Source organism: Scleropages formosus, chromosome 7, assembly GCF_900964775.1.
Source record: "Scleropages formosus chromosome 7, fSclFor1.1, whole genome shotgun sequence".
Classification (NCBI taxonomy): Eukaryota; Metazoa; Chordata; class Actinopteri; order Osteoglossiformes; family Osteoglossidae; genus Scleropages; species Scleropages formosus.
The window spans coordinates 22,986,097-23,004,763 of NC_041812.1; positions in this window are offsets into that span (position 1 = coordinate 22,986,097).

Sequence of the window (18,667 nt, forward strand, 5' to 3'; positions counted from 1 at the left end):
TTTTTTTTGGCTTTTGGTTTATCCCTCTATTATTTTTTACTTCATGTAGCCTCTCAATGTCTGCAGTGTGATGGTGTGTTTTTCTTAGGTGATTCACTTACTGTATACATCCTGGATACATTTATGCATTGTTTTTGTTTTATCTTACTAAGTTATTTCAAGCAATATTTCAGATGAAAGTGGTGATCTTGCTATGAAAGAGAGAATTTTACAAACAAAGGTGTTTTGTATGAGTTTGAGAGTTGAAAACTGATGTCTGAATGTTTGTGGAAGCTGTACTCCTGTGTTTTCGATGTGATTCTAATGTTCTCTTGCTTCTCACTGCCACAGTTTGTAGATCTGAGAAGTTTGCCCACATTTGACAAGGTTAATTTGGCACCTATAATAGGTTTATAAACTTAAAGGAATTAACTCAATCACCACAGAGCTTTGCTCACATTGTTTGTTTATACATGAAGGATGACCAGCATACACTATTGAATTTATTTTAGATGTTTTTTATTCTACAGATTTTTTGAAGGATTTGATATTTGGCGCAATGGCAGATGGTAGAAAACTAGAACATAAATGCATCTTTTTCCCCCGACAATGTGAACTAAAAATGCACATGTATTGTCTCGATAACTATGGACTTGCTCACTTACGTATATGAATGAAGTTCTATATATGATCATTTTGTAATCATTTTGTAAGTGTGAGGCATGCATGCTGTACTGATGTATTAAAGCATTGCAGGCATTTAATGTCTGTTAAAATTTGTATCTGGGTTGAACTGTCAGGTGCCGTTCGTTGTTTGGCAGTGGGTAGCTGAGGGCTGGATAGGCAAGACTACAAGACTGAAGCTGGAGTTCCTGCAGCGTGGTAATTTGAAAATATGCATTTGTAGTTCTTAACATAAATTTAATGAGTTTTACCCTTGCTGTGTGAAACTAAATTTTTTTCTGTGGAGCAGCAGGGCTAAGTGCAACAGTCCTCAGCATTTTGAGGTTAATCAAAAGAATCTCATTAGATGTCTTGCAGAGGATTTTTAAGGAGTTGTGTTTTCTGAGTATTAGTCAGTGTTTTCCCCTTTTCTCAAGAAGATTGCAAAATGTGCAGCCAACGGCCCACGAAACCTTCTTAGAGTGTGCTGCTCACAATATTAGTATAATTATTTCCAGCCTTTCTCCAATCCCAATATTTCTGTGCTGCTGCTGAACGATCCCTGACCAGTCACTCATTGGAGGAGGGGTGGGGGCGGGGCATGTTTCGGCCTAGAGCTAATTACAACACAGTTGAGCACGACAAAATAAATTTGCAGTGCTTCTAATTGTGCGGCAGTGAAAACAATCACTCTCAGCAGGCACCCAGGGGCATGGCAGAAGGTGGAAGGGGGGGCAAGGGGCTCCTGGGAGGGACGATTGGCAAGCTGCCAGATAGACGATAGTTGTGCTCCTGTTCACCACACCTCCCCAGTGCACCGGGGAGTCCTACTCATGGATAACGTGCTTGGTGAAACACCCAACAGCAAAGCCCAAGCCCCACTTATTTCCACAGCAGGGCCAAATACTGCCAGTATGTTGCTCATAATTCATTGTGACGACTGTTGTTGCATGAAAATAGCAAAACAATTAGATGAGGCTGTTGAGTTACTTATAGGTATGGTAACAATGACTTGGTGTGTTTATTTGCTCTAGCCTGCAGTCCTGTGGTTGGCATGGGTATAAAAAAAAAGAAAACATTCTGACTCAAGTCTTTTTTTCTAATCCTTGGAGAAACAGTTGAATATTTGTCTAGAAAAGGGCTAATATTTGTTTGCAGGGTATTGCTTGTTGTATCTTGGAGTGAAATTCTCCTGTGTCAGTGTTCTGCCTGTTCCCCATTGTCATAGTGTTCTGATTCTGTTTGTTTCCAGGAACAGAGACTTGATGCTGTCTTGCATTTTGTCTCCTCTCAGATTTAATTCGTCTTTACCAGCCAGATGTTTGAGCAGTGAAAACGCAAAGCTCTCCTGTGGCCTGCTGGTATGTTACATGATTTTTGTACTCTTGTACAAAGTGCGGTGTGTTTTTGTAAAGGGATGAAAGGTGGACCAACAATATAAAACCATGACTTGCTGCATAGTGAACACTTCATGTTATTCTATGGCTCACATAAAATGTTAAAACCTCATGCTGCAAACACAGGAAAAACTTAAGTTATGTCTTCAGAAACCAAACCCCGACCAAAACTCCTTCCCTAACAATGATTCTGCTCAGATAAGTCGGAACAAAGTCAACATGTCATCAAATCCAACAGTGAGGCAGCTCTGGAACAAAACACAAGCCAGTAACAAGATGTTCAATGAAAGCAGAACTCTTCTTCCAGCAAATAACACAAACTTGAGCTAGCCTGACATATCACTGCAACAGGGTTTCTGAAAGCTGGGTGTAGATGTGTGAGGACAGGAGAGTGCAGTGTGTGGTTTACAGCTAATGCTGACATGGCTTGCTACTAGCAGATCTTGCTCTTTGGTGGAACTCTAGTAATCGTCTACTCCCTTCCATTACACCACAGTGATCTCACTTTCGACTTTAACATGTGTTTCCCAAACAGCACATCTGCAGGCCCCTTCCTCAGTGCTGTTTTCTAAAATTATGTCCTGTTTCTCTTACTGTGTCTGTCTCCCTCTCATCAGTATGTGGTCTATAGACTTCTCTGTACCCCTGGCCTTCTTTTCCACAATTACTCAGTCTGAAGTAATATTTTAATCTACTTCAACCTAACAATGCGTGTTCTGGTTGCTACCATCATAGGAACTGGACAGTATTATGGGAACTGGGCATTTTGCCAGAGGGTTTCAGCTTTCTGATTAGAAGCACTTGTACACATCAACTAGGTGCTTCACTTGGATTTCTGCTGGGTTATTCCACAACTGATGCACTGTATGTAAACTAAGTTGTGCTTGCTAGTAAGTAGTGATGGTATCCAAATTACCTACATATATTGAAATGAAATCAGAGAGTACGGGAGCTTTGCTTGATCTGGAGTTAAGATTGCAAACATCATAGTTAATATGTGTTGCCTCTTTTTCTATTATGTTTTTCTAAAATGTTTGTATAGTATCCCATTTTGCTATTATCAAAATACCAATAATGCACCTGTTTGTCAGGGCCACCATCAGAGACCTTGATGGAAAGCATTGACTGTGAGCTGCAAACCTGATACGTTGAAGAGGAAACCATACGTTTGCTTGGTTATTCATAGACTACTGTGTACTTGACAATTCACATCAAGCTCATGTTAAAATATACAGATATGCTTCCTTTGCAGTGAAAACACAATTCAGAATTGTGGAATCAGAATTGGAATCACAAACTAGATTACTGTAAGCATGCTAAAATGCATGTGCAGTTTCTGTCTTCGGTTTCTTTAGTTTTGCATTCATTAGCCTGTATTCAGTACAACACTTTCTTTTTTTTTTAATTTTTCTTCAGCTTATTAGTGAGCAATATATGCTGAGCTATACCTCTGTGAAGCTGATGTTGTTACTGTAGCGAAAATGGTCAGTGTTCTGCTCCTGTTACATGTAATGCTTGGTAAATGTGGTGCTCCACTTGTCTTCAAGCTTTTTTCTAGCTAAAGCTGTAGATGTAGACTTTAGTGGCTGGGAATGTATGGTATTTGTATGAGAGGACTTGTCGGTTGGGCTGTTGCATTCATTGAAGTATGCAGGTATTTGAAACTCAAGGCATTTTTTCCAGATGGTGGTCATTTCCCAAGGTTATTGATTTCCCTGCCAAGAAAAGCTAGTCACATTACATAGCTGCTTTACCCATTAGCAGCACATTCAAAATGCTGATGCTGTTGGGTAAAGCAGAAAAGGAAATAAGACAGACATGTGTTCACTTTCTTGGGCTGGTAGCCCAACAGATCCATGGTTGTACTGCTGTACATCCATTGTGAAATCTTGGTCGTCATGTAGCTCCTCCTTTGTGCCCAACACATGTCCCGTAATGCACTCTACTAGCGGTGCACTTTCAGGACCTGTTCAAAAAAACCCTTAGGTCAATACAGAGCAGATTCCACCAAGACACTTGTACCAAAATCCAGTAGTGTGGAAGACCAATAGTCTTCAAGTCCTGCAGTATCCAGATAGCCTTCAGGAGAGATCCATGTCCACCAGCATCCAGCTGCAGCAGTATCCAGATGTACTAGACCAACTCCAGTTCTCGCATTCCAGTGCAGATCTGAACACCAATTTAAAGATGTCGACGAACGCTTATTGGTATGTACTCTTTGTTTTTGAGGTTCCACTGTACACTAACTTGACGGATTCTGTTGGAGGATTGTTGATTGGTGGAAGCCACACTGTTTTTTAGCATCCTGAAATACATTTTTCTAGGGCCTTTGATAAGTTGCAAAGTTTTCGAGCATTCAGCAGAAATTGTGGTTCTTCTCAACCAGCCGCAAGGGTTCACTGTGTTTGTATATTAAAAGTAAAGCCACTACAACACATATGCATTCAAGTACTGTATGTATGAGAACAATGACTGCAATAAAGCAGGAATTAAAATCAATAACTTACTGTTAACAACTTACCTGCATAAGCATTTCTGCACGTTTAGACGACCACCCTTCCTAAGACCTGTGAGTCCTACGGCATCCAGGTTTCATGTGTGGGTATCCATACAACTCTGTCACTAGCCGCTTTGCTTTCCTCCTTTAATTCTCCGTTTCTCTCCCTGTGTCACTTACACTGGAAACCCCTGCTATGCTAACAAACCTCATGCAGCGCAATTTCTCTCATTAGCAATCCCCCCTCCCTTCATAACGAGAAATCGGTTATGCTGTAATTCCTCTCCCTCCCAGTTGCTGGTCTGGCTCTTGTGGTCCAAAAACATGTCCTTCTTCTTCCAGTTTCTTGCCCTTCTCCCAAAGATCACCTTTTTCTCTTCCTCTTCACCATCTCTCTGTGGTAGCAGCTTCTCTCCTTTTCTCCTCTCTCTCTCCTTCTCCCTTAATTCTTCTCCTCCGCAGTCTCCGTCCATCGCTCCTCCCATCTCTGAGCTGCAGGCTGCTCTGGGTTTTAGACAGATTGCTCTCACAATGGTTGATCAATATAGGTATTGATCTGCCTGCAAAATGTTTATAAATTCCACACGGGCAGCACCAAGGCAGAGGGGAGGAAGCAGGAGATTGGAAGCTTGGGAACAATGGCATTCGGGCATGGTAGAGCAGGAAGTGCCCCTGATTGGCTGCCAGTGTGCCTGCCTTGGCAAGAGAAACCTGGCGCAGGAGGGCTCTGTCTGTCTTCGTTATTGTTTGCCACACCCGTCAGCTCCCACGGCAAAACTTTATAGCCAGGCGAGCAGCAATGCAAACCAGAGTGCATCAGTTTAACCTTTTCATGGTTAGATGTTGGCTGCCAGCCAAACTAACCCGCCCCCGCTTACTCCTTTTCCCACATATCTCGATTTGCATAAATTAGCAAGCCACAGGCAGTACCAGCATCTTAACGAGCACTGTCATTTAATTTCCTTCCCTCCTCTTCAAACATACATATGGTGTTGGGCTTCTCTGCCCGTCGATCTGGCGCCGTACCAGTGCTATCTGATAACTTTGCCAGCATTGGGAATATACTCCCCGATTCCATTCATGCAACATGTGCTAACAGCATGGAGCCAGGAGACGGTCTGCAGCGAACAGGGATTTCCTGTCCCTGTCTGTCCTGCTTCACATACAAAAATGCAGCAGAACCTAAACTAAAACATGGCTACCTTTGATTTTATAGTCATGCTCTGAAGTTGGCAGGACTCACTTCCAAAGTCAGATGTTGTCAGACCACAACCCCACTTCCTGCATTGTCGGCAGCACCTGGGTGTATGACAGGTACCAGGCGTGGCCCATAAAGCCACAAGGTATTTAAGTAGACCTAAGAGAGTCAAGAGGACTGAATATGGTGTCATGTAGTGCTAAGAGTGGCTCCTGAGAGTTTTGTGGTTTTCTACAATTAGCTGTTGTGTAGGTGGAAGCCCATTTTTTTGGTTTTATGAAGGTCTTGTTTTGTACGTCGGCTGTTTTATAGCACAATAAAACTTTGTAAGTCCACTCCATGCCTTTTCAGGCCTGGTCATCTCGGACCTGTCACACGCAAACGTGTCACATCAACACTGCACTACACAAGAACTTCTAACGAACACTAAACATACAAGAACACTGGCTTCTTCCCTTGTGTGTATTACAATAACAGAGTAATCCTATTTAGACTCTATGTGTTGGTTTGTGATACAGATATGGGTGATGATTTAGATCTCTTATTAAGCACAGAGGTTGAAAGAATTCCTTCTGTAAGTGGACCAATAGAGCATGTCACTATAGTGGGATTGACAAGTGCTGCGAAGTACTACGTATTTTAAGGCTTAAAATTAATGGTAGCTGTACCCATTTATGGATAGGTGGGTACAATTAGTTTCTTTAATATTCTGCTGTATAAGTCACCCTAAGTGGTCACCCTAACAAACCTTAAATTTTACTTGCTACAACAGGTCTTTCGCAGATAAGATGATAGATTGTAAAAGAATATAATGATTGAGTGTTCATTGCAATGTGAGTATGAACTGTGTGTTGTATTTATTTCCAAAGTGTCTTGCCTTGTCTGAACCTTAAGCAAGTCCCATACGTCACAAATTTTATTCAATTAACTGAAGCTAATCTACCTTGCAATAAACTGGCATAGTGTCCCGGGCATACCCCTCCCAGCCTAGTGCCTCGTGATTCCGGGACAAGGACAAGTAGTTACCAAGAATGAATGATTGAGTGAGTGAGTGAGTGCAGTTAATCTCTACACTGTTAAAAATGAGCATTTCAGGATGTGTGGCCATTTCAAGTGGATATCTATAACTTTGCTACACCTCTGCTGAGGAGCTATGTGTGTTTGACCCATTTCTGTTTGCTCCTGGACTTGTATGAGAGAGTGAAGTGGAGGCTGCAGTGGAGGCCTTTGAGTGTGAAGACCTTGCCAATCCTTCTTCAAATGAAGAAAAGCAGAAAGGGTTCATTTCACAAGAGGCTGAGGCCTTGGCTGAGGTCACACACTTCACACCAAAATCAATTTCAGCCCAAGCTGTGTAACAAAGCAAGGACTTGCTCCGCTGTCAGGAGCAGTGAAGATGGAACCTCTCCTCGTCACCTTGGAATTCTTCCTCCATTTTTGTAAAGCCATTTGGTCAGATATATAGCATCATATATAACGATTTGTAAGAACATATCATCATACATTGCAGGCTAATTATTTATTTATGGCATCTGTAAATCTTGGTTTTAATAATAATAATAATAATAATAATAATAATAATAATAAATAGGCCATCTGTGAAAGGGGAATTGTACCTGCTGAGTGAGGGGGGTGGCAGTGGTATCCCTTATGTCTGGCTGCACTCTGTGCCCTGCTCCCCTCCAGCTCCAAACCCAGCATGGGAAGAGAGGAGGCCGGAGGCCCTTGGCTGCCTTTTCCCTGCCGCTCCCAGGGCTTTGTGCTGCGCCTGAGAGCACCAGCTAATGCGTCTTCTGGATCAACCTCATTCCTTTTCCACTTATATTGATTTTGGCAAGAAATAGAACCAGCAAGAAAGAATGGGCCTTTTCAGGAATAAGTTAAACGGTCAAGTAGTAGGTAGAAAGTGGCTTTCATCACTTATTGACGAGGTGGAAAAATGTCACTATTATGGAGTTCTTTTCAGAAGATAGTGAGCTGATTGGATGAGTGCCCCCGGGTCAGGGCAGAGTGCGTTCCCACTGCAGTCACAAATGGCAGCATGAAAGGCCGGTGGAATTTGGTGAACCAGTGAAGGGCTCCTCTACTGGTCCCCTACATGCTGGAGGAGGTTATCGGTTGCTCACTCTTTGAATCTTTGGTGAGCTCATCGTCGCTGCTCCTGCTCTTCTGGTACCACTCACCTGTGGAGGAAGCTTGCCCTGTGCAGAAAATCACACAGACTCTTCTGGTTTTGAATTTGCTGACGTTTGACAATTAACTGACTGTTACAGGGGTGGCACGGGAAATCTACAGGTCGCACTTCTGCCTTTCAACACCTGGGTTATGGGTGGAGACGTGGGTTCGGATGTTGCTCAGTCTATGTAGAGTTCAAGTTCTCCACATGCTTGCTTGGGTTTCCTCCCACAGTCCAAAAACATGTGTTTCAGGTGAATTTGTTACTCTAAATGGAATGTTAATTCATGTGTATTAATGTGTGTTAAATTGCTCAACTCTGTAAATGAGTGAATGACTGTAGGGAGTTTATTTCAGTGTATCTATTTACACTGTAAGTAACCTTGGATAAAGGTGTCATCGAGATGCTATGTAGTAATCATTGCACATCCCTTTGGAGAAAAGTGATTAATGAATAAATGTAATTGAATATTAGTATAGGATTAGAATGAATGTTTTGGAAATCAGTATTTTTTTTTCCCATCCACACAAACACAGAGAATACATACCTGTTAATGTAAATTCTCCCTAAACATGTTCCAGATGCTCCTCATCTAACGATGGGGTTACTTTCCGATAAACCCATCATAAGTGGAAAAATCGTAAGTCAAAAAAGAATAGAGTATCACACCTGCCGAACGTCATAGCCTCGCCTGGCCTACCTTAAACGTGCTCAATACACTTACCATAGCCTACAGCTGGGCAAATCAAACAGGAGACACACATGGGCATTGAGTAGACATGATGGGATGTGAAAACACACAACAAAAAATTGCTTTCAACACAGTATTGGTTGTTTACACTTGTTTGCGTGATAACTACAGAGACTGCAAGCGTGGTTTAGCGGGTGCTGCAGCTCGCTGCCATCACCCAGCATCAGGAGAAAGTACACACACCCACATGCTGGCTGAAAACTGCTTGTCCCGAGCCTAACCCTGCAGCACAAGGCTGGAGGGGGAGGGGAGACACCCAGGACAGGACACCGGTCCATCGCAAGGCACCCCAAGCAGGACTTGAACTCCAGACCTGCCAGAGAGCAGGCACAGGTCAAACCCGCTACACCACCGCGCCCCCCTGGGAGAGAGTATTGTACCGCATATCACAAACGCAGGAACACTTCGAATGTCGAAGTAAAGATTCAACCAAATGTATATTGCTATCGTACCATAGCACCAACTTCAAAAAATCGTAAGTCGAACCATCGTAAGTAGAGGAGCATCTCTATTTTTGTATTTGCCTGAGATATACTATGCCAAGCAAAATCTCTATTTCAGCTGCAAACAATTTCATCTCTGTAAAAAATTGTGTCTTGCCAATATGAAATTCACTTAGTACTCCCATCCACACACCCAACAACAGGTTTTCTCTGGCTTCAATTCTGGTAGGGTACTGCATGCAGCTGAAAAGCATCTCAGGCGGGGATTGCGGAGTGCAGGGAAATGAGAATGTGTGCTGAATGTCAATGCGGCTCCCTCTGGCCTGTCTGCTTCATCGCTGTGTGGTAGTGAGGGTAAATTAATATGTGGGTGGGGACACTTATCCTTCAGCTTTGGGCTAGCGCGCACGTTCGAAGAGAGCCGTATAGTGTCACAGCAACGTCCCCCAACCCCCTGCCGCCACTGCAGTCACCAGGCTGAAGATTTAGCCTGCTAATTTGGTGATTCGTCACTCATTTTGCACCCCTTCTGTTGCTTGGGCAAAATACAGATGCGGAGTCTACCCCTCTTGTCATCTCTGTCTGAGGCCTCCGGTTTGAGCTGTGCCTGCAGTTTCAGCATAGGATGGCACCTTTTCAGCTGTGTGATATACAACCTGAGACTGTGAGACACATCATGTCTTTTCACTGCAGGTGAGCATGGTCAATTCAGTGTTGTTAATGAGCACCTGAAAACATCACACACGGGGTTCACATAGCTTGTTTGTACTGTGGGGGATAAAGGTGTCGTTTAGAAAGTCACCGTATCAATTGCTAAATGCCTGAAATGTGTTCAGCCTAAAGAGGAGCCTTCATACCTGTCTTATCAAGAGGCTTTGATGAAAAATGTCACGCTGTGGTACGGACCGAGTGACGCAGTAGGCAGGGTCATGGGCCTGGAGACTGTGGCTGTGCCTGTGCTGCCGGTCAGATTGTGGTTTTACACCAAAGAGTGTCCTTGGCTATTTGCCTGTGTATCAACTGAATCAACCCCCCCCCGAAAAGAAAAACACAAAATTACATTTATTCATTTAGCAGATGCTCTTCTCCAAAGCAGCTTACAACGTTAAGGCCACAAATATTACAAGCTTACAATTATGTACCCATTGATACAGCCAGGGGGGTGCGGTGGCGCAGTGGGTTGGACCAGGTCCTACTCTCCAGTGGGTCTAGGGTTCGAGTCCCGCTTGGGGTGCCTTGTGGCGGACTGGCGTCCCGTCCTGGGTGTGTCCCCTCCCCCTCTGGCCTTACGCCCTGTGTTGCCGGGTAGGCTCCGGTTCCCCGTGACCCCGTACGGGGACAAGCGGTTCTGAAAATGTGTGTGTGTGTGTGATACAGCCAGGTAGTTTTACTGGAGCAATTTTTTTCTTTTTTTTTTTTTTTTTTTTTAGGGTAAGTACCGTGCTCAAATGTACTACAGCAGGAGGTGGGAATCAAACCTGCAACCTTTGTTTGGATCCAAAGGCAGTAGTTCTAACCACTATGCTACCAGCTGCTAAATAAAGCAAGCAGTGAGAATGACAGGGGATGATTCTGTCCTTTTTGTGTGTGTTGGGAATGGAATAGGCTGTACATTTCTGCCTTATCAACACCAGTTGCTTCTTTCTGCCACAACTGTATGGGACTGAATTGATTCACAGCTTTGGCGGTCGTTATAATAAACAGTTGTGAGAATACTAGGCTAATAACTTTTTGAAACACTGCAGTTAAAATGACTCAGGGGTTCTTAGAGTTCAGGACTCAGCGAGACAAGCGTGGTCATGTGACCCAGTGCCCTTCTGTTCCTAAAGGAAAGGTGAAAAGACATAATGTGTCTCACAGTCTCAGGTTGTGTATATCACATAGCTGAAAAGGTGCCGTCCTACACTGTATAATTCCAGTCAAGGTCCCTGAGTAGCTCCAGAAAAACATTGAAATGTACAGCTCATTTCCAAATCTCACTAGTCTGAGTTGTGAAGTACAATTAGGCCTGCTTTAACATTATATTCATTCATTTAACGGACTCTTTTCTTACAATTATTTACCGATTCATACAGCTGGGTAATTTTACTGGAGTAATTTAGGGTAAGTACCTTGCTCAAGGGTACTACAGCCAGAGGTAGGTTTCAAAGCTATAACCTTTGGGTCTAAAGGCAGCAGCTCTAACCACTACACTATCAGCTACCTTAACGATATAACTATAGAGAGGCCGAAAATAATTCACATCATAAATACAGGTCCACCACCATATAGATAGCAGCTATCACTGATGTTTTGGAAGGACTCATGTATTGTAATCCATTTTATATTTTGTTTTTTGTGACTGGCAAATGTTTGACATACTTGGTACACTAATAACTGAATGAGATTTGTAAGTAGTCCTCTCATTATTGGACACTTTCAGCTCATGTGTTTGTTGCTGTAATACATAGTAAGTGGTATTTAAAAAAAAAAAATTGCAAAATGTAATGGTATACCTTTCTCTGTACATTTCTGTTTGAGAAAGTTACTGAATGATTTTTTTCCATTTATGTATGCTGTATTTGACAGTATATCAGTTTTCTATCAGTATTAACAGGCCCATAGCAACAGAAAAGAGATCCAGGTTAAAGCTTTTAGAAGCACAAAGAATCAATGATCTGTACTTGTACCGAGCACATGTTACAAGTAAATGTAAATGGCAAAGGAATAGGTGGTGTTTGTTTCTTGGTTTAATTCACACACACACACTATCTGATACTGCTTGTCCTGAGGGGGAGCATGGCACACCAGAGCCTAACCATCACACAGGGCTCAAGGCTGGAGGGGGAGGGACACACCCAGAATGGGATGTCAGTCCACCGCAAGGCACCCCAAGAAGGATTCGAACCCCAGACCCACGAGAGAGTGGGCACGGGCCAAACCTGCTGTAGCACCATGCCCCCTTGATTTAATTCACTCTCCCAGAAAAGCACTCAGATGCAGCTTGTTCTGCAGATATAATTTTTTGCAGATTTCTAAAACAAAAAAAAAAAATAAGAACAGCTCTGAGTCAGTAATTGAAAGGAATTTTTATGTTTGCCAGGCAACCTGCTACATCTCTTGGCTACCATCTGGACTGGGAAGGGTAGAGCGCAGTTGAGAAGGAAGTTCTGTTTTATTAATATATTTCTTCTGAGATTTTGGACAGGTGATAAAGTTTTATTACCTCATTAAATCCTTTCTTAAGACAAAGTCCTTAAAGTGACTCCAATAGTTAGTGACTCCTCTAGTTCCCCTTAGGTGGACCTCTGCCCTCAAGTGAACTTACGCTTGTAATCTGTGGGACGCTTTGAACCAAAGATGAGGTTAGTGGAAATGTGACAGGTTTTAAACAAACAAACAAACAAAAAAGCAAACGAATGAATAAATAAACTTTGCTCAAGACTGAATTAAGGAAGACTACAGGGGTGGAATTGTTTCAGCGCAACAACCTTGCGACACGGAGAGAGTTGGGGTGAGCAAGAATGTTAGGAGTTTAATCCTGAGATGGAGCTGGCATGTAGGGTCCTGGGAGCATGCTGGGGATTGGGGCAGGGCTGCAGTGGGCTGGGAGCATTTGGGGTTGGGCCTGTGCAGCCTCCTCTGAGGCCTGTCAACAGCCCCCTTTGTTGCATTTTTAACAAGCGTCTGTCAGAGCATCCCATTAATTGTTTGTAGGCGAGAGTTACCATTAAAAAGACTACATCACGGTGCCTGAATTCAAATGTAACCGCAGTCCCGACAGAAGGCAGGAGCGCAGAAGAAGCGCTCGGCTCTGGACCCTAGAGGTCGTCTGTGGAGCTCACATGATTACCGTGCTGCTATAATTCCTCATAAATTAAGATGCAATCTTGAAAAGAATTCCAAATAGAAAAAAACTTCAATGCATTTCTTCTCTTTTTAGGCTAATTATCCAAGCTTCTGTTATCGCTGTTATATTCATCACAGCTTTCAGTATTTATAACTCCTGTTTTTTATTACCGCACTAATATTATTCCAGAATTCCCAGGCAGTGAGATGGAGAGTAAAGCAGAGAGAGAGGAAGCAGGAAAAAAGCAGAGGGCAAAGTAGAGGCATAGCTGAGTCCAGCCAGAAGGAGGGGCCATCTTTCTGGTTGCTCTTCAATAATCCTGGCTACCCATAATGCACCTTGTACCTTTCCAACATGTGTACCTGATTTGTGGCTGTGCTGCACTCAGGTCAGCCCTTGCTGGAACTCCTGAAGCCCTGGGGTTGGCCTGGAGCCTTGGACACCCAGCCTTTGTCCTGGGGCTGAATCCTGCTGCTTTCCTTCTTGGATCCATCATGCTGACATCTTTTCCCTTTGTCCTTTCTCATCCTGAGTCCTTCCTGCTGTCCCTGCTGAAACTCTCCTTTCTTGTGCAGTACCTTTTGGGCTTTCTTCACCTCGTCGTTGGGTTCTCCTGTGGGATCTGCACGACTCTCTTGTGAACCCATCGCCTCTGCCCCGTCGACCTTGTCTCTTGTGTGAAGAAAAGTGTAGTCATAAAAGTCAGCCTGCTCTCCCTTCACTGCAGCTTTGACTGTTTAGATATATATTTACCACCCCGTGTGAAGGCTGGTAAATGGACTTGGGGATGGAAAGGGAAAACAAACATGCCCTCCCTCCAAGCCCTTTGGAGTTGGAGCACTATAAATACCCAAGCTTGGCACCGTTGTCCCACAGTCCGTGGCATGGGAATGACCCTCACTCCAGTTGACCACAGGGCCACTGCTGGCCTGGTCTGGGAAAAGCCCACCCCAAAGGACCCCAAAGAGGTGGAGCGCTGCTTCCTCTTAATTGCATCGTTCTTTACTCCATCTCCTCGCCAAGGCTCTCCTTCTCCCACTGGAGACTTCCTTCCAAGCTCAGCCCTCGTCAGCAAGGACCTCCGCTGCTCTGTGGCTCATCTCCCTTTAAAAGAGTATTATATACTGCATTTAGTTTGTTTTGCCTGTGGAGATTGTATGAAGATGTGTTTTCAAAGTGTTGAAATCAGCTTTTCTTCCCCCTTGAAACACAGTTTTTTTCTCCAAAATTGATTTAGACTTTTCAAAGGTTTATTCTTCACAGTGCCAGCTCCCTCTTTCAGTGTAAGACGGGCTTAAATTTTTCTTTTTCTTTTCAGAGCTCGAGGTTATAGTTTTAAACTGACAGACTAAACATCTTTTCTTGGCTTTTCCACTCCCATTCAGTAAATAGTTTTATGCACGCGAAGAACGTGGGTGACTGGCTCTGAGTTTGACATTTCTTTCTTCACAGATCGCGAGGGTTGCAGCAGCCAAAGTGTCAGTTAAATAGGGAGGTAATGAGCCTGGCAGCACACGCTCTCGCTCTTTCCTCTGATGTCTGGGCCTGGCCGTGGAACTGGGTTGTTTACACTGTGCAGTCAGCACCTCACCATCAGGCGCACACACCACAGTGCGTCAGTAGGGCCGCCCCAGAAACCCACACGCGATGCCAACGGCCATCATTGTGTCCAATTAAAATACACTTAGTGTAATCGGTTTACCATGTGCGCCCCTTTCTGTTGGAAGGCAACAAATGATGGTTATAGTGGACAATATCCTAAACATGAGGGCGCAGAGGCACACCCCAGCCAGAAGCAACACCGTTCACTGTTCGCTTATAAAGAGAAATGGCTAAATTGCTCAATACTAAGGTCTGGAGGCCTGGTCCCGTTCATTGGCGGTAGAGACTCCTGCTACCGGCAACGGAGGAGTTAAACAACTTTTCTCTCCTGGGGGACTTTGATCAGCACTCTCCTTTCTGTGTCTCCCGCAGCCTCTGCCTCCCTCTCCTTTCCTTCTCTCCCTCGTCCTTTTTCCCAGTTCTACAAGGCACACTTGTTATTTTTTCATACAAGGTTCCGTAATTAAGTTTGACATAAGCACAAGGATTAAATATGCGGTTTGGGTGGCGGGGGGTGGGGGGGGGGCAGAGAATGGTGCTCTGTTACGATCTAAAGGCCAGCTGTAAAGCAGTACCAGATTGCAGCGCTTGGAGCAGGAAAGTCTGGGAAAAGTGCCGAGACGGAGCAATATGCTCAAACAGCACGGGGATGTGAGCAGGGCTCTGCTGCTGCCAGAGTGCAGCCAAGAGCACGGTCACTTCAGCCAAAGAGCTACTCCCCCCACCCCCCCCCCACAAAGCCTTCAGTAAAGCCTTTTCACCTTAACGTAGACTTGGTCCTCCGCAGTCAAGTGACTGCTGCCACTCAGCTAAGAGACTGCAGTTTTGACAGCAAAGCTCGTGGTAATCCATGTGTATTTTATTCTGTAGTTTTAATTGCGGTGTGAAGGGTTGACGGGCATATTAACGGGAATTACATCGGAGGCGTTTGGGTGGCAGAGCACGTCAATCATTCCCTGACAAATTTATGGTGATAGCAACATTTGTCAATGCATTTCCTTATAGACACTTCTTGAAGAAAGGGCTGCAGACTGAGAATGCAGCTCTATACATTCAAGAGAAGAAAAAGTGCAAAAGGCAAATCATTTCCTTTTTTTATACATCCCTTCACGGCGAGTCAAAAATGCGTGGTAGGTGGTGGAAGAAACGTGGCTTCTTTTAGGCTGCAGCGCACTGTTACTGCAATTATTGTTTTATTGACAGCTCTGTTTTTGTGAATTGGACAATAAAAACATAGCGTCAAACAATGACTGAAACCAAACACAAGAAACGCAGAGAGAGAGCGTTGTTGCTGTAAAGAATTAAAATGGTCTCATATAATACTTTGCATTCTTCAGTGACTCTGGCAAAACAGTTTAATCGTAATGAGTTCGAAAATCCCTCATCTGCAGCAAAAAGGATTAGGAATGCCAGATCGCCATTCCACTGTGAGGAGTTGTGTTAGGAAAATCCCTGGATGTAAAATTAACCCAATAAAAAAACACTGTAGGAAACAGAGGCTTTTAAGTGACACAACTTATCTTAGCAAAACAGAACATTCGCTAGAAGTACAAAAGCAGAATGTATTCATTCCGTGTAAAACGGCAGAAGTGGAAAAACTCTTCAGGTTCCACTTAGCTAATTAATATCAAGCCAAAGGGTTGTTTTGCTCTAGTTAACTTCTATAAGGATTGTGAACTTATTTTTATTTTTTTGTGATTATTCTCTCGTAAACACCTTTTTTGGCATGCCGCAGCCCTGACAGAGGTTTTGATGGATGGGCATTTTTTTATGTGCATCGCCACCCCACAGACACTTCAGTCGTAACTTCGTAATGTAAATAGAGACACGAATAATAGATTTAATATTTAGGAAATGCTGCTGTCGCAAATACAAGTCTTTTATCTCAGAACTATATGAAAAAGAAAGACGTGATAAACGAAATGACACACAAAAAAAATGCATTCGTTCACTTTTACCACGGACTGTTTTTGCAACCGGAGGGGGTGCGGTGGAGCAGTGGGTTGGGCCACAGTCCTGCTCTCCAGTGGGTCTGGGGTTCGAGTCCCGCTTGGGGTGCCTTGCGACGGACTGGCGTCCCGTCCTGGGTGTGTCCCCTCCCCCTCCGGCCTTACGCCCTGTGTTGCCGGGTAGGCTCTGGTTCCCCGCGACCCCGTGTGGGACAAGCGGTTCTGAAAATGTGTGTGTGTGTGTGTGTGTGTGTGTGTGTGTGTGTGTGTGTGTGTGTGTGTGTGTGTGTGTGTGTGTGTGTGTTTTTGCAACCAAATGACCAGACTGGCATTCCAGACTTCCTCACATTTCCAAACGATGTTCAGTTTATGCTAATACAATCGCCAAGGCACAAAAGACATAACGTGGAACTCACTAAACACAGATGAGACAAACCGTGATGTTTTTATGAAAGGCTTACAAGTAAGTCATAGGTGCCTAATAAAGTAAATGCAGTTTATCAGTGTGATAGAAAGTCCACTAAAAACCAAGCTGCTCACACCAGAGGGCAGTCAGCATGACTGTGATCATAAATGATGCTGGCGCCATTCATATGTTTCTTTAATAGTCAGGCACCTAAAACATCTTAAATACCTCATGGAGCATATACTCTTGAAATTATTCTTCCAGCACTGAATGTTAATTGTGTTTTGGACTGCCGTATCCTTTGTCAGACACCTCATCAGAGAATATATCTTTTAACACAAAGACTGATTGAGATACTTTGGAAACACATTGTCTGAAATATGAAGATTACATTTAATTTTAATTGCGTGTCTTCCATGGGAAAGTACGGATAACCTCATGTTGAAAATTTCTTTCATTAAGAAATTAATGCATTTGTTTTTATCTATTATTCACAGCTGGTAATACATCCATTTATCACACCCTCTTCTACTGTAGCACATTGTGGATCCACCAATAAACTTAACCACAGCAAATACTGCCTTGAGATGTCAGACTTGTGCTTGGGGCTACACCAGAGGCAGAACAGACACAAACTGACCTCCGGTATATTAGGAAGCTTGTCTGGATCTTCTTTCCACCAACGGGCGCAAAACATTCCTCCATTAGAAGTAGCAGCTCTCCTCTGGTTGCGTTAAGGTTTCCTTGATCTCCATTACGTACCCTCCTTGTGCTGTCTGTCGCTGGAGTTTTTTTTACATGTTTGGGCTGCTTCATAGCTACCTGAATGGCTTTGGGCACCATTATTTGGTAGTCTTTGGGTACGCCTCGCATGTTCTTTTTTAAAATTATGCTAAAATACCATTTCACGTTAACCTCCTAAGCTTTTAATTAAAAATTCCTCACAGGCTCTTCACTAAAGGGGATGTGAATCAGCCATCGTCTTTCCCGTCTTTGTTTGTGTTGTATTTACGTTTGCAGCGGTCCCTGTAGGCAATTGACAGATGAAACACTGGAAACACTGGCAACTCTGAAACTGAGGGAGAAAAGCGTGTTACAAGTCAGCAGGTTTTCTGAACGGTGGGACTTCCCCGTGTACAATATTTCTGAACCTGCTTGCATGCTACGTACGTGCAGCCAACTGCCTTGGAGCATACTACAGGTCATGGGTAAGAACTAATTGTATAAACCCTACTTTGAAAAATGTGATTAATATATCACTGGTGATATGTTAATTTAATCCAAAGAGGGCAAGTCTAAATTTTACACTGATTACTCTGAGGCCTAATGCTGAGCAGCAGGATTTATTGAACAGAGCCTCTAGCTAGGAATGGCCACAGTGGTGAGGAAACATCTCCATGGTAGGACCTGCCCTTGGCCCTGCAATTCCACAACAAAAATCACCATCCCCAGCAGACCCTGGTATGATGGAAATGAATCAAAATTAGTATCTTGTTTTGCATATTTGCCTTCTATCCCATATTAAACAGATGTGGAAATCAGAAGCGCTGCTAGAGCTGACAGATGAATATTGCTGTGTAGCAACAGCAGTGTGCAGCTACCCAGATGTTTTCTCTTCTTAAAGGGTGAAATAACAAATCTGTGATTTTTCTTAGGAGGCAACTGCAAATTAAGAGTGTCTCTGCATATGCTGTGGAAACTGCTGTGTTAAATATTCAAGACTTTTAACATTGCTGTCTGCTATTCAGTCTCAGCATGCTATGACAAGACATCTGGT